At 42.2% G+C, this 14453-nt stretch overlaps 1 protein-coding gene across 1 annotated transcript in view; it reads right to left on the reverse strand.

Annotated features, from left to right (window-relative positions):
- Positions 1 to 9291, reverse strand: part of PLCL2 (phospholipase C like 2) — a 318760-nt gene extending 309469 nt beyond the window's left edge. The window contains exon 1 of the mRNA XM_072651235.1: positions 9153 to 9291. The gene's annotated coding sequence lies outside the window, so the exon portion shown is untranslated. The remainder of the gene's footprint in view (positions 1 to 9152) is intronic.
- Between the last annotated feature and the right edge of the window lie 5162 nt (positions 9292 to 14453).

Below are 14453 nucleotides of genomic sequence, written 5' to 3' on the forward strand. Positions count from 1 at the left end.
AGGTACAAGACAGGCTTTGCTCTCAAGGAGCTCACAGTGTGATGGGGAAGACAACACAAAAAAGCTGTGTATAAACATTATTGTTGCTGTTCAGTTGTTTTCAGTTGTGTCTGACTCTTCATGACCCCACTGGGGGTTTTCTTGGTAAAGATACTGAAATAGTTTGTCATTTCCTTCTCCAGCCCTTTTTATAGATGAGGAAACTGAGGCAAACAGGGTGTAGTGACTAGCCCAGAGTCACAGAGCTACTACATGTCAGAGGATGGATTTCTTCCTGAGTCCAGGCCCAGCACTCTATCCACAGCACCATCTAGCTACCCACAAACTCGATGTAGATAAAATAAATCGGAGATAATCAACAGAAAATACGCTATCATTAAGGAGGAATCAGGAAAGGCCTCTTGTAGAAGGTGAGGTTTTAGGGGCTTGAAGGAAGCCAAGGAAACCAGGAGGTTGGAGCAGAGAGGGAATGAAGTCCAGGGATGGGAGTCAGCCAGAGAAAATGCCCCTGAGGAACATTCATTGATTACTTATTAGCAGTGTAATCCTGGATAAACCCCTCAACCCTCTGCAAATCAGCTTATTCACCTGTAAAACAGGTCCCTCCCTCACCTACTTCACAGGACTTTTATACTCGAGTAATTTACCTTATAACATGGAAAGAACCACACAAACATCAGAGGTTCTAACACCCGCCGGCTTTCTGAAATCATAAATTGTTCCTTACGTCCTGAGATTTCCGGTAGCCTTTCATCCCTACAGGGAGGCTTTAAAGTCCAGATTACAATTTAAAGATGCAAATTGCTTCAAAATGAAATCTGCCCCCATTTAATTCCACCTTAATCAATATCTTTTCTTGCTACGCTTGTACCTAACTGTAATTTCTATATGAAGTCATCTCTGGCAAAAAGAGGGGGGCCTGAAATTCGGAGCGATTCAATTTGGGTCCAGCTTTTTGCCCCTCACTAAAGCCATCCAACCTGTATGAAACTGAATAAGAGAAAGAAAAAAAGCATCATGGAAAGTACGATGAGAGAGTCCCATGGGACTGGTGCATACCAGTTACATTATAAGAGTTTTCAGGCATTTACAAGGGATAGCAGGAAACAAGGAAGAAAAAGCTCAGTCATCCTGGGTCTTTACTATTGGCCTTTGTCCCCCACCCTCTAAATAGCTCTCAGATTTTTAGCCTGACCCAGATGACCTCTAAGGTTCCTTTAAACTCTCATTGATGATCCTATGACCCTTGGAGGAGTCCCCCCAAGTCCCTTTCCTCTCTTCTAATTTAGAGTCCATGAATAGCCCCACTGTCAGAAACCTAGAAGAGCAATGAAACCAACCAGAACAGAATAGTATGGAAAGTATGGGAAAATATAGTATCGACAGTATGAAAAGAGCATCGGCTCGGACCAGAGTTCAAATCCCGTTTCTGATGTTTACCTGTGTTGCCTTATCCAAGTCACTTCACCTCCCTGGGTCTCACTTTCTTCATTTGTAAAATGGGAGGAGAGGGTGGCTACCTTGCCTCTGAGATCTCTTCTAGTTCCAAAGCTGTAATCCTTAGATCTTAATCGAGCTACTTCAGTAATTCATCTAGGAGGTGAATCCCTAGAAGGAATCCAGCCCATCTCCTAAACTAGAAGCCATGGGGCCTTCAGGGCTACAAAGTCTGAGACTAGTTTTTGCTTTCAAGGGTTAGAAGACAGAAGGAAGTAGTAGACCTCCAGCCCCCCACCTCTGTTAGCCCACACCTCAGACCATGGCCCTGGGTGACAGGGGTCATGGCATCAGGAACTCTATTTCTTTTGTGTATCATGGACGCCTTTGGCTGCCGGGTGAAATCTAAGGCCCCCTTCTCAGAGTAATGTATTGAAAAGCATAAAATAAAAAACAAGGGATTATAGTGAAAACCAAATATATTGAAATACAGTTATTGACCTTTGATGAAGAATCCTGGCTACAGATTCAGGCATCTATGGATGCGTGACAAGTAATCTAGAATCTGGAAGACTTAACTGAGCTTCCCCACAGAAAGCTCACAGAGCAAGAAGGGCCAGAACAGACTCCTCTGGTCGCCCCCCCCCCCCTCCTACCCATCCCTGCCCCCTCCGAATTACAAACTCTCCTCCCCAGCAATTTCTTTCTCTTTTCTAGTGGTTTTTGTCATTTCATTCAAGCATTCCTTTGTTAGATTCCCAAACTCCCTGGCCTGTGACCTGAGGAGATTCCTACATAAAAGAGGGAGAGAATCAATCACAGATTCCCTGGACTTCAGAGCTGGAAGGGGCCTCGGGGGCCATCTCATCTGACCTCCACCTGAACAATTATTTCTTTTACATCCTATCTGGCAAAGGCCCATCTCAAATTTTCTTAAAGACCTCCAAGGAGAAGAAGCATACTTCCTTCTGAGGCAACCCTTCTGCTTTGAGATAGCTCTAGTTATTCAGTATGTGCAATTAAATGGCACCATGGTGCATAGAGCCTTGGCCTTGGAATCAGGAAGACTCATCTTCGTCAGTTCAAATCTGGTCTCAGACACTTACTAGCTGTGTGACCCTGGGCAAGTCATTTAACCGTGTTTGCCTCGGTTTCTCATATGTAAAATAATACCACTCCAGTGTCTGTGCCAAGAAAATCCCAAATGGGGTTACAAAGAGTTGCACATGACTGAAAATTATTAGGTAGATATGTGGATGGATGGACAGATGGACAGATACGCATATATGTACATACATGCATACCCGGATGCATAGATAGATAGATGGGTATATTGTGAGAGAGGGAGGGATTGATGCACAAAGCGTTTATTAAGTACTTACTATGTGTGTGCCAAGCAGTAAGCTAAGCACTGGGGATACAAACACAGGCAAAGGAGACAGTCTGTACCCTCTGGGCAAAGTAGAGTCAGAGGAGAAGAGGGGTAATGTGGTCGATTAGGAAGAGGAGAGGGTTTGTGTTATGCAAAGCACAAATCTGCCTCTCTGTAACGCCCACTCTTTGCTCTCAGTTCTGCCTCCTGGGGCTCATCCAAACAGCTCTTTAAAGACTAGAAGACAGTTATCCTGTTCCTTAAGTCTTCTCTTTTCCAGGATACACATTCCCAGTTCCTTCAGCTGATTCTCATTGAACAGAAACTCCATGACCTTTATTGTCTTTCCTTCCTTCCTTTGGCTTCTCACCAGTGGATCAATGCACTTCCTAAAACGTGGCATCTAGAAGTGAATGCAGTACTCTAGCTGTGGTCTGACCAAGAAGTATGTAATCTAGATTTTTAAAAAGACCTAGTGAGGGGAGTGTAGGCAAATTTGTGCTCCAGAGTCTAAGCTGTTTTTCCTCTCTCATGGGATGACACATATGTTCCTGTCCATTTGGGGATCTTCCACATAGGTTTGTGGGTTGTCCGTAGCCTTTGATCTCTGCCCTGAACTTCAGGCCTGTGTCTCTAGCTGCTTGCTGGGCATCCCAACCTGAATGTCCTATGGGGGCTGCCAACTTAACATGTCCAAAACCAAGGTCATCAGTTTGCCCGCTAAATGTCTCTCTCAATCTGATTTCTGTTGATTGTGAGATACCTAGGTGTCGATTTAGATAGAGTGCCAGGCCTGGAGTCAGGAAGACCTGAGTTCAAATCTAGCCTCAGACACTTACTCATTGTATGAGTGTGGACAAGTCACTGAATCCTCTCTGTCTCCATTTCCTCAACTATAAAATGGGGATTGGCTCCCAGGATTGTTGTGAAGATCAAGTGAGATATTTGTAAAGCACGAAGTATGGTTTCTGGTATGTAATAGGCATGATATAAATGCTAGGTGTTATTATCTTCATTATCCCAACCATCCCTACAGTCACACAGGTTAGAAATCGAGATGCCATCCTTTAATTTTCTCTCTTACTCACCCTTCATCTCCACCCAGGTGCCAAGTTTGGACAGTTCTGCCTCCTTGCTCTAGCTCTTTCTCCCTAATCCATCATACTACTGTCAAAATAACCTTCCTAATGCACAGCTCTGACCATGTCACTCCCCTCCTCTAAAACCTTCAGTAGCTTCCTGGTGCCTCTAGGATAAAATCCAAACTCCCTAGTCTGGTATTTAAGGGTCTCACAATCTGAGTCAAAACTACCTTTCCTAGCTTGTTTCTCATTAATCCCCTACATGTCCTCTACGTTCTTAGCCAGAGCTGTTCCCAGAGCTCCTTTCTTGCAGCCTCCTCCATGCCTAGAAAGCGCGCCCGTTTCATCTCTGCCTGTCAAATCCTCCTCTTCTCTAAGACATTTCTCAGACGCCAACTCCTTCCTTATTCCTTCAGCTAAAAGTACTTTCCCTTCATGTGTTTGAAAAATTTGGGGTGGAAAGTCAGTGGCTGAACAAGTGAATATCTGTCAAACTGAGTAGGATCTCCAGTTGAGAGCACCATATTTGGGGTTAAGAAAAGATGGCTTAAATTTTGACTCAGCAATTTGTATGTCCTTGGCCAAGTCAATGCTTGATGAGCTTCATTTTCCTCATCTGGAAAATGGGGATAGTGGGGTTGGCAAGATTAGATGACCTCTAAAAGTCCCTCCAAGCTATAAAATGAATGTGCCTCTGAAGATCTCCCAATTCACTTAGACCAGTCATAGGATTTAGAACCAGAAGGGACCTTTGAGATAACTGTATGACAATTCACTCATCTTGTAGATGAGGAATCACAGCAGTATCACTGAAAAAAGAAACAATTTGACCAAGATAGAGCAGAAAGCAATCTGGTCAAATCCAGCGCTGCTTGGCTTGAGTCCTTCCAGAAGCCTTTCTAGCTTGCCAAGACCTGCTGGGAATTACTCCCTGTTTGCATGGACTTAAGAGAACCCTGGGTTGCCTCCATAGTCATAGGAGTAAGATTTTAGTGTATTGTCAAGAAGATTCCATTTACTGAGACACCCATCTTTGAGTAGTGCCAGGACTTTGGGCCACCAGGGCCCTAAGTAACATGATAAAGTTTGCCAGAGAGTCTCTCCCACTCAGAATTAGGATCAAATCCTTCTTCCTGTCACACAACGATTGTGACTCTGGCCAAGTCACTTAAACTTCTCTGGTCCTCAGTTTCCCCATTTATAAAAGGATAGAGTTGTACTCAATGTCTTCTCAGGTCCTTTTGAGTTCTGAATATACCCCCAAAGGCTTCTATTTCAGTTTCAAGTTCTAAGTGCACTTTGTTACTGGGTCTTTGCAGGCCCTCCCCTGTTTCCTTTCTGTCAGGCAGAACCGTCCCTAGGCCTACACCCTCTCGGTCTTTCCGTTGCTGAACCCTTCATCCAGCAAGTCCAGAATTACACCTGGATCTAATACAGGTGTGGATACAAAGACATAATAATATACATCAAGATAGAAAAGTCACTAGAGAGATAGTATATGTAGGCATCATTTATATTTTAAAAGTTCACGTTTAAAAGCATATGCTTATCAGCACATAACTGAACATTTGTAGTTAGGTTCCTAAATGTGAACTTCGAAAATATGAACTATACAACTGTTCAGAAATGTATATTTTACTTAGCCCTGGAACACAGGACCAACTGATCAATATGACTGTGTTTGGGTTAGAGTGTGAACTTTTTGGAGGCCAGGGAAAAGAATTAGCATGTAAGGATAAAAACATTAACTGGAGAGAAACAAAGACACAAGAGAAAGAGAGAGAGACAGAGAGAGAGAGAGAGAGAGAGAGAGAGAGAGAGAGAGAGAGGAGAGTACTGTGACTGCCAGACAGGAAGCAACAGAAAAGGGGAGAAAGGAGAGTAAACAACGCACAAAGAGGAGTCCAAATTCTTTGCCCCTCCCCCAAGCATTCTCTAGGGAAATGTTTTTCCTGCAAACCAAAATATGAAATTCATATTTTCTGAATTCTAATCCTGATTTGCCTTCTACCTATGTGATCTTACTCAATCTCTTCTCTGGACCTCACTTTCCTTATGTATAAAATGAAAATATTGGATGAGTTGCTCTCTAAGATCCCTTCTAGTTCTAAATCCTATGAAACACTCCAATCATGGGTATGTTGGTATATATTTAACTACCAGCTCCTTCCCCACTCCCCTCCAAAAAGATTTCACACTTTTAACTTTAATATACTATGAAGATTTTCTCTATCACTTTCTTAAGTCTAGACAATTAAAATAATAAACCAAGCCCTGATTTGTGGCTAACTTCTAAGGTATAAATGCCAATAGTGAAAATTTAATAATTGACTCTTATTCTGGCTTCAACATACCCCTGACTCTAATCAAAGGTTATGAGTTCAAGTTGAAAACTGGATGCCAGGACAGTAACCACCCCAACTTAGATTTAGATTTAGAGCTGAAAAGGACCTCAGAGGTCATCCAATCCAATCTTCTCACTTTACAGATGAGCCCCAGAAAGACTGAGACTTGCCCCAGGTCACATAAAAACTGTATCAGAGGCAAGATTTGAACCCATATCTTCTGACTTTCCTCACCCCCATCTCCTGGCTTCCCTGGCCTCCTTCACGACATTGTTCAAATCCCACTTTCTCCAAGATGCTTTTCTTGATCTTCCCACTGCAAATGCCTTCCTTCTGTGATTATTGCACTGCATGTATCTTGTGTGTTTGGTTACTTGTACAGTCTTTGTCCATCTTAACCACCCCCGTCCCCCACTGCGATGTGAGCTGCTCTTTCTTTGTAAGCCCCATGCTTAGCACAGGGCATGGTACATGACAACCACTTCATAAATGCTTGTTGACTGACACATTATGAAAAGCTTGACAGATCTTTTTCATTTTTTTCATCCATTTGCATTTCTTCTTGTTTCACTTTAAACACTCTTTGGATGGCCCAGTTCCTTTGGGTGTATCACCAGACTTTCTATGCCAAGTTTTGTTCTTCCACTAGTTCTCTCGGCGAGAGAAATCAAGTCTCTGAAGTCAGGAAGAAGAAAATCATTGGACAATGAGATAAGGTGGAAGAGAATTGTGTAGCAGCAGCAAGCACATGCTACAAACTTATAATAGTTTAAATCCACTTATTTTCATGATTTTCTCCAATGACACTTAACAGTCTGGTCACGGGGTGGGGAACCTGGTTCCTTTAAGGGGATTTTTTCTGTGAAATTTAGATTCAGTCAAAGGGTCACACTTGAGGACCTAGAGGGTCACATGTGGCCTGAAGGCCACAGGTTCCCCACCCCTGATACTAGAAAAACAATTAAGTTGCAGGTTATGAGTCAAGGCCACCTTTGAAGACAGGTGAAGCCTGGATGGGGAAAACGGACAAGGAAAATAGAGTTGGACCATGCACTCACAGTCAATCAATCAATGATCAATAAGGATTTCTTAAGTGCTTACCAGGGACCAGGCACTGCCCAGAGAGACTGGGAGGACAAACACAAATGATCTAGGCTGACTCGATTGAGAAGATTGAGGATGTCTGAGATCTGCTTCCTCCAACCCTCTCCTCCTTGACACTTTTCAGCATCATCACCCTCTTCCTTCCTTCCTTGTGGCCATGGAATCCTTACTGACGCTAACATCTTTCTCAGGCTTCTCCTCACCCAAGCTGACCTCTTAGCCTCCACCCTTGGTACCTTTCCTTTTGCCTTCTTTGGGATCTTGCTTTTAGAGTCATCCCTCCTTTGGTTAGATATCTTTGATTCCTCCCTTTCTACTGACTGCAAGCAGGCTCAGGTCTCTCCAATCCTAAATATGTTTCTCCTTGACCTTTGTACTCCATCTGGTCAAATGCTTTTTCCTTCTTTTTATTGCTAAATTTTTTTTAAAAATGTGTCTATACTAGACACCTCTGCTTCTTCCCTACCCACTTACTACTCAACCTCCTGCATTCTTATTTTGGCCCCATCTACTTAAATACTTTATTTTTTAAAAACACCATATATACATATGTCCACAGATACATGTATTGTGTCTATATAGTTCTGTATAACTATATAACTAGAGTATATAGGTAATTGACGTACAATTACATATGTATGTATTTTGTTGTTATCTCACTTGTGTCTGACTCTTCATGACCCCATTTGAAGTTTTCTTGGTAAAGATACTAGAGTGCTTTGCCATTTCCTTCTCCAGCTCATTTGACAGATGAGGAAACTGAGACCAACAGGGTGTAGTGACTTACCCAGGATCACACAACTAGGAAGTGTCTGAGGCTGGATTTGAACTCAGGAAGACAAGTGTTCTCTCCAAGTCCAGTGTTCTGTTCACTATGCCACCTAGCTGCCCTATATGTGTGTATGTATATGTGTGTGATATACTATATACGTATGTATAGAGAGAGATATGTGTGTATACACACATGTAAAATATGTGTGCAATATGCTTATAATATATGCACACAGTTTATATGTGTGTATACATATATTCCATTATGTAATACATATATCTATGTGTGCGTACATACACATATGTTACGCATATATAGATATACCCATATATGCTGTATAATAGAAATGTCTTTGGACTTGAGATAGGAAAGCCTATGTTCAAACCCCCGCTTAGACATTCACTGGCTGTGTGATCTTAGCCCATAGGGCTGTGGAAGGATCAGATCAGAGTACAAACATGCCTAAAGCACCAAATAAACACCGGCTATTATTGCCATGAGGCCATGTGGTGTGGAGGATGAGATGCTGCAAGGTCTGGGTTCAAGCCCGCCTCAGATACATGCACAGGTCCTGTCTGTGCGATCTTGGGAATCACTTTTCAGAACTGGACCTAACTTGGGGAGCAGGGGCTGGCCTGAGTTAGAGTGAATTTTCTCAGCCAGAAGCTCCCCACCCCCATGAAATCCCAGGTCTGGTCTCTACTGCATTCTTTCTGAGATTTCTTTCATTCGTTCATGCTCCTGAATGTTTGTTTGTTGAATGAAGGAATGCGCACAGATATGGGTCTGCTAACGGGTTTAAGAGAAAGCAAACAAACAAACAAAAAGGATGAAGTCTGTACAATCAGAGACTGGAATTCAAAATATCCATTTGTATTTTACAGATGGGCCCTAAGTCAAAAGACAAGAACTATGCCACCCCATTGATCTCACAACCCACCCAGGTCAGCTGCCCAGCTCAAGGAGAGAGGTCAGTCATCCAGAAGGAAAGGAGAGGACATCAGCAACTCTTCACAGACAAGGCCTTGTCAACGACCTACCTCTCAGATTCCTCGGTCCAGGTAAGCTTGTCTTGACCTTCTTGGCTGGTGCAGGAAGACAGCCTCTGGGTGAGAAACCCCAAGGAGCTCTGGCTCTTCGCAGGCCTGTCAGCAGCTGCAGATAGGGATCCCAGCTCAGCCTCTGCCTGAGCCCCACAGAGGGCTGCATGTCTGTGCAGAGTCTGAAGGCAGTTAGTCAGTCAGTCCCTCGTGCAATCTCCAGGCACAGACCCAAGGTATGTAGAGTTGAGGTCGCCATCCGGCACTGACTGGCTCCACGCCATTTTTCTACACCACTCAGGAATGGGGCAAAAGTGCAAAGGCAGAGAACCTTAGAGAGAAACTAGGAGCTAATCTTCCCCATGCTGATGACTTTTCCGCCAGTCCTTGCCTCTGACAGTAGCAGTCATCTCAACTTTATGCCTATAAATGGGTTACTTGGTTGTTGATTTTAAGTACATTATCAGAGTTACTGTTTTACAGATGAGGAAACTGAGTCACAGAGTCTGCGTACTTGTATCAGTTCACCGTTCTAGAGTTGGAAAGGACCTCTTTCCCTATCTCCTTTCCCTCTATCTCTTCCAACTTGCTCAACAACTAGATATAATGTGCTATTTTCTAACTGTCTAAGAATTCCATAGCTATGGGCAAATGGCTTTGCTCAGAATGAAAATTTTAAACTTTGAAAAGCAAAACACAAAGTGCACCCACGTCCACATTACAGGAAGGGAACATTTCTGAGGATTCATCTGGAAGCTCTTGACAAGCCTGGCTGCTTGAACTCTGAAAAACTGCACCCTCTTCTCATCCTGCAGTTTGAGTTTTCAAATGCAAATGAAGGAGGCATTATCTTTATTAAATGTCATTGGAGCAATTTATTGATGCCCAGCCATTTGTAAAAGGCAAGCTGATTCCAAAGCAGCCTACTGAAATCGGGCTGAAGAGACAGATATTTCAAATTAAATTTCTATCAGACTACTGCAATTCTCTGATGTCTGGGTGGTTATGTATTTAGTCTGGCTGTTTTGTTGGGGGTGGAGGTAGTTTGTTAGTGCCATGAACTCATGTAACACCATGGTAAAGTCTATATTCTGAACAATCTCTACCTGGAAAGGGGGGAGGCTGACTTGTTAGTAGCCACAATCACCAAGTAGTCTGACCACAATGTCTTTAGTCACAGTGACCCATCCAATGAGGAAAAACAACTTAATGGCCTCTCTGCTTCTATAGTGATGATTACAGGGACATGGGAAAAGAGGCAGAGGATGCCATGTCCAAGCATTCATTTAACAACTGGAACACTAAATGGGAGAGATGTGCTCAAAGGAAAATCAGTCCAGCCAGTCAGTCAACAAGTATTTGTGGAGTCCTTACTATGGGCCAGCCAGTGTGCATAAAAATCAGGTTGGAATTGTCACTCTTCCTATAAAGGAAACCAGAAGCCATATACGAGTTTCAGCTGAATGAAAGCATGGCTCACAGGTTCTCCTAAGAGAGGCAAGTCTGCAAGTGTTTGCTAAACACTCACTTGTGCTAAGGCCTGGGAAGCAAGTATGAGTCAAGACAGACAGACAGACAGTCCCTGACTTCAAGGAGTTTACATTAGATGGGGAAGACTACATGATACAAGGAAGCTGGGAGTGAGGGGGTTGGGGTTGGAGAAGGTACTCAGGTAGACAAAGAAGTAAGTACAATCAGGAGCAAAGCCCAGAGAATCAATATGGCTGACCCAAGTGCCTCCTGAAAATGGAATTTCTAGGAGAAACTGACCAGTAAGAGGAAAGAACCACAGAAAAGGAGAGATTTTCCAGAGGGAGGAATAGAACGCAGAGAGAAAGGAAAGAGTGAACTAGATCAAGGCCAGGTTCAGAGCTGGTAGAGCTGGTCACCTCATACACTCCAAAGGGATATGCAATGTCATTTCATGGGCTACTTTTTTATCTCACAGGATTTCAGCGTTGGTTAGGACTTTAATGGCCATCTAGTATAACTCATACCTGGAAAAGAATCCTAGATCCAACAGACTCAACAAATGGTCATCCATCATTTACTTCAAGAATTCCATTGAGGGTGGAACCTACCTCTTCCAAAGCCTGCCTTCTCCACTAGGGACCTCTGCAATTGCCTTTCTACACATCAGGCTTCTCCAGGAGAGTGGACTGGTCTGGCCTCAGCCCCAGGGTGGCTGAGGGAGGAAGGGGTAAAGAAACTCACAGCAGCCATAGTAGCAGCAGGGACAGCTGCAGCCACTGTTTCTGAAGCTCTAGGCTTCAGATTGGGGGGGGATCAAGCTACTGACAGTACAACTCCCATCCCTGCTGAAAGCAGAGAACTACCTAGATAAAGAGCTCAAAAGTCAAGTAAATGGCTGGGGAAATGAGCAAAAACCGGAAAAAGAATCAGATTATAATCTTACTTTAGTGATAAGGAAGACCAAAACATGAAAACAACATCAAAGCTCCTCCATCCAAAGCCTCCAAGAAAAATATGAATTGGTCTCAGGCCATGGAAGAGCTCAAAAAGGATTTTGGAAATCAAGTAAGAGAAGCAGAGTAAAAATTGGGAAGAAAAATGAGACAGATGCAAGAAAATTGTAAAAAAAAATGAGTCAACTGCTTGCTAAAGGAGGCTCACAAAAATTGCTGAAGAAAATAACACTTTAAAAAATAGACTAACCCAAATGGCAAAAGAGATCCAAAAAGCCAATGAGGAGAAGAATGCCTTAAAAAGCAGAATTAGCCAAATGGAAAAGGAGGTCCAAAAGCTCACTGAAGAAAAGAGTTCTTTCAAAATTAGAATGGAACAGATGGAGGCTAATGACTTTATGGAAAATCAAAAAATTATAAAACTAAACCAAAGGAATGAAAAAATAGCAGACAATGTGAAATATCTCACTGGAAAAACAACTGACCTGGAAAATAGATCCAGGAGAGACAATTAAAAGATTATGGGACTATCTGAAAGCCATGATCAAAAAAAGAGCCTAGACATCATCTTTCATGAAATTATCAAGGAAAACTGCCCTGAGATTCTAGAACCAGGGGGTAAAATAAATATTGAAAGAATCTACTAATCACCTCCTGAATGAAATAAGAAAAGAAAAACTCCTAGGAATATTGTAGCCAAATTCCAGAGTTCCCAGGTCAAGAAGAAAATATTGCAAGCAGCTAGAAAGAAACAATTCAAGTATTGTGGAAATACAATCAGGATAACACAAGATCTAGCAGCTTCTACATTAAGGGAATGAAGGGCTTGGAATATGATATTCCGAAGTCAAAGGAGCTAGGATTAAAACCCAGAATCACCTATCCAACAAAACAGAGTATAATACTTCAGGGGAAAAAATGATCATTCAATGAAATAGAGGACTTTCAAGCATTCTTGATGAAAAGACCAGAGCTGAATAGAAAATTTGACTTTCAAACACAAGAATCAAGAGAAGCATGAAAAGGTAAACAGGAAAGAGAAATCATAAGGGACTCACTAAAGTTGAACTGTTTACATTCCTACATGGAAAAATAATATTTGTAACTCTTGAGACTTTTTCCAGTATTTGGGTAGTTGGAGGGATTATATACATATAGACAGAGAGCACAAGGTGAGTTGAATAGGAAGGGATGATCTCTAAAAAAATAAAATTAAGGGATGAGAGAGGAATGTATTGGGAGGAGAAAGGGAGAAATGGAATGGGGCAAATTATCTCTCATAAAAGAGGCAAGAAAAAGCCTTCTCAGTGGATCGGAAAACTGGGGAGGTGAGAGGGAAAAAGTGAAGCTTACTCTCATCACATTTGGCTTACGGAGGGAATAACTTGCACACTCAATTTGGTATGAAAATCTATCTTACACTACAGGAAAGTAGGGGGAAAGGGGATAAATGGGGTAAGGGGATGACAGAAGGGCAAATGGGAGGAGGGAGTAATTAGAAATGAACACTTTAGAGGAAGGACAAGGTCAAAAGAGAGAATAGAATAAATAGGGGGCAGGATAGAATGAAGGGAAATATAGTTAGTCTTTCACAACATGACTTTTATGAAAGTCTTTTGCATAACTACACACATATAACATATAGTGAATTGCTTGCCTTCTCAGTGGGGATGGGTGGGGAGGGAGAAAGGGAGAGAAGTTGAAAGTCAAAGTTTTAAAAACAAATGTTAAAAATTGTTTTTACATGCAACTGGGAAATAAGAAATTCAGGTAATGAGGTATAGAAATCTAACTTGCCCTACAAGAAAACAGAGGAGAAGGGGATAAAAGAAGGGAGGGGTGTTAGAAGGGAGGGCAGATTGGGGGAAGGGGTAATCAGAATGCAAGACTTTATGGGGTGGGGGGAGGGGAGAGATGGGGAGAAAATTTGGAACTCAGAATCTTGTAGAATGAATGTTGCAAACTAAAAATCAATTAATTAATTCATTAAAATTTAAGAATAACTATATCATGTCTAACACTGATTTACTCTGTAGGTATTTGGTCACATTCAGATGTTCCTTCACACTCTCTCTTCTTCAGGGATGTTTACACTCTCATAAAGCACAGTGAATACATACATGCTAGGGCAGGAGTGAGGGACCTAATTTGGATTTAGTGGAAAGGCCACACTTAAGGACCTGGGAGGTCACATATGGCCTTCAAGCTGAAGGGTCCCCACCCCTGTGGTGGCTTCCCTGTTACCAAGGATGAGAATAGATCATGCAAGTGCTGGCACACCATTCCCATTTTGCTTTTATTTGTTGCCCTAAAAATTTCATCTATGGATGAATCATGGATCATGTGATATATGCTGGATCGTATAAAGATACTGATCATATATGGCTAGTTCTCGGAACCATCCAGCTGATCTGGAACACATTTCAAGTTTTTTATAGATTCTTTTTCCCTTGAACAGTTTTTCACTGGTATGTAGAGATGCTGCTTGTAATCTTCTTTATCTTTTTTCATACTGTTTGCAGATAAGCTTGTATTCTAAATCTATTTCCCTGCTTGCCAAAGGGATCAAGCGTTCACTAGCTGAGACGTTTTCTGGGCTCTTGGAGCTTCCTTGCTACTGATACCGTTTTATGCTGTTTAAACTTCTCTGTGAAATGCTAATGTACCGAATCAATGCCTTTACTTGTACTTATTTCCCATTTCTCAGAGTTAAAAGCCTGTGAAAATTGGTGAGGTTGAAACTGTTATAGTAGCATGAAGCATCTTCTTCCTATCTCTAACTTTTCTTCTGATTTGATATTGATTTCTACCTTTGTGCTAACCAGACAAGACTGACTGCATAGAGACAGCTGATTTGGAAATGACTTCCCTATTG

The sequence above is a fragment of the Notamacropus eugenii genome, chromosome 3 (assembly GCF_028372415.1).
Source record: "Notamacropus eugenii isolate mMacEug1 chromosome 3, mMacEug1.pri_v2, whole genome shotgun sequence".
NCBI lineage: Eukaryota > Metazoa > Chordata > Mammalia > Diprotodontia > Macropodidae > Notamacropus > Notamacropus eugenii.